This window comes from Alligator sinensis, unplaced genomic scaffold, assembly GCF_000455745.1.
Source record: "Alligator sinensis unplaced genomic scaffold, ASM45574v1 scaffold832_1, whole genome shotgun sequence".
NCBI classification, from domain to species: Eukaryota; Metazoa; Chordata; order Crocodylia; family Alligatoridae; genus Alligator; species Alligator sinensis.
The window spans coordinates 2,374,552-2,376,992 of record NW_005842057.1 but is presented as its reverse complement, the minus strand read 5'-3'; positions in this window follow the sequence as shown (position 1 = coordinate 2,376,992).

Genomic DNA, 2,441 nt, shown 5'->3' with positions numbered 1-2,441 from the left:
AAAAGGGGGCTGCAAATTTCCCAGGGGTATGTGCGGTGGCACGGAGTGGTGGGTGGCTGCGGTGGCTGCCACATGCGAGCACCCTGTCCCCTGCCACCTCCATCCAGCACTTGCAGTTGTGGTATCACAAACCTTGAGAGCCCCTGGTTTAGAGAAAAGAAAATAAAGAGGCAAATTGATCTCTTTTGTCACAGAGGGATGGACACATGGCAGAAAGTTAAGAAGCATAGCACAGTTTGTTTTTTTTTAATCTTGGAAAATACTTCCTCCCTGTAGGCAATGGACAAGCTCCCTAGAGAAGATGTGGAATCTCCTTTGGGTTTTCAAGAAGATGATGGACCAGGCATCTGTCTAGGTTTAGGAGCATTGAAGCCTGCATCTGTGCAAGGGAGTTGCATTAGATGCCACTTACATCTCTTCATCTTTTAATTGCATTATAACCACATGAAGAAATATAAGTATTATGTAAGTTTTGTTAGGTTATGGATTCAATTGATGCCATTAAAAATGCTGCTCAGGAAGCAAGTAAGGGAGTTCATTCTGTCCTGACAAATATGGAAAACATCAGTAGTTTATTTTCATGTTGTAATGGTAGGGAATAGATTTAGTAATATAGCATCATTTAAAAATAGTGTTTTTTCCCTACCTTATTTAGATCCATATAATCTCAGTTCACAGTCATTTCATGCTGGACCCTACATTTTTTCTGAATTTTCTAGAAGAAAGTTGAATATCAGGGGAAGTACAAATCTACTTACTGCTACTTTGGTCAAGCAGCCAGTCATTCAACTGTGTCTGCAAAGGGTAATGCAAAAGAGGGCAGGGTCATATAAACCTATGTATTATTTCAGTGTTTCCAATTTTCAGAACTATGCGGTCCGTGTCCTTATAACGATTGTTGGGGCAGAGTAGAGCTAAGTGTGGAAATTCTGTGACCTAGACCTGGAATACCTAACAGAGAGCTTAACGTGATCATCTACTGCTAGTAGTCTCAAGTGACCCTCAAAAAAGTTTTACTTAACGTGTAGATCATTTTCTTGATGAAAATAGTTTGGCCTCACAGCATGAGGTGGATTGCATGAGAATTTAAATCTTGCCAAGTACAAGATTATCTGGTAAGTGTTGCCACCAAAATAGATTTGAACTGATCAAGAAGCGCTCTGTCAAACTGGCAAGGAAGAAAATCATCCATGAACCTTGTCATATTGTGTAGCATTTTATGTTTCGTCTTCCTCCATTTTGCTGCATGTTATGTCTTTGTGTATGCCACTTTAACTTAAAACAAGGCAGGTGGCACTTCAAAGCAACTGGAACAGATTTCCACCCGCTCCCCCATCTTTCGCATTTCTGCAGTTGCTTCAACAGGACCATGTGCTTTTTCTCTCTTAGGTTTGAGGGTTGGGTTTTGCTCTGCATTCGGGGAAGTTAAACTGTTAATGTTTTGCAAATAAAAGGAGGATTGAATGGGCAGACAAAATTAAAAAATACCTCAGGCCCATCTATTTAAAGCTTGCCATTGCCATTTCAAACTCCCAATTAATTGCTTATGTTCATCTCAAGCGTAGCTTTGCCTTGAGTCCTGTATATGGGGAATCACCTAGACATATTGTCCCAAGAGAAGCCTGGGAATTAGGATTTGAGAACTGCTTCCTAGTTCTCCCCTGGGGGGAAGTATGCTGGCTCAGCTAAGCTGTGTGGGGTCATAGGTAGGGGCAGTGCTGGGCGGGCCTTGGGGGGCTATAGCCACCCCAAAATTCACCTTAGCCTCCCCCATAGCCACCCCTCGCAGCGCTGATCCAGGTCATAGGTGGGCAGAAGACTGTCCACTCCCTGTCTCCAGTGGCCCAGACCTTGCACAGGAGTGTGGAGAAATAGCTTTATGGAAATTGCACCTTTACTCCCACATATCCCCCTGCAGAGCAGGTAGGGAAGTAAGGAGCAGTTCATGCTCTTTTGTTGCTCTGCACAAGTCTTCAGGACATGCCACAGTCTGACTCATTTTATTTAGGATCATAGGAAACTAGGGATAGGAGAGACCTCACAATGTCATCTAGTGGTTCTAGTCTGCTCAGGGCAGAATGGTTCCTGACCAAACCATTTCAGCCAAGGGTCTGTCCAACCTGCTCTTGAAAATTTCCAAGGATGGAGATTCCATAATTTCTCTAGAGAGCCGTTTCCAGTGCTTGACTACCCTCAGAGTCAGAAAGTTCCTTCTAATATCCAGCCTGTATTTCCTCTGCTGCAGCTTAAGCCACTGCTCCTAGTCCTGTCCCCTATGGCCACAGATAAAAGCTCCATCCTCTCTATAATCACCCTTTAGGTATTTGAAGATTGGTATCAAATCCTCCTTCAGTCTTCTCTTCTCTAGACTAAATAACCCTAGTTCTTTCAGCTTTTCCTTATAAATCTTATCTCTGCGACCCCTCATCATTTTTGTTACT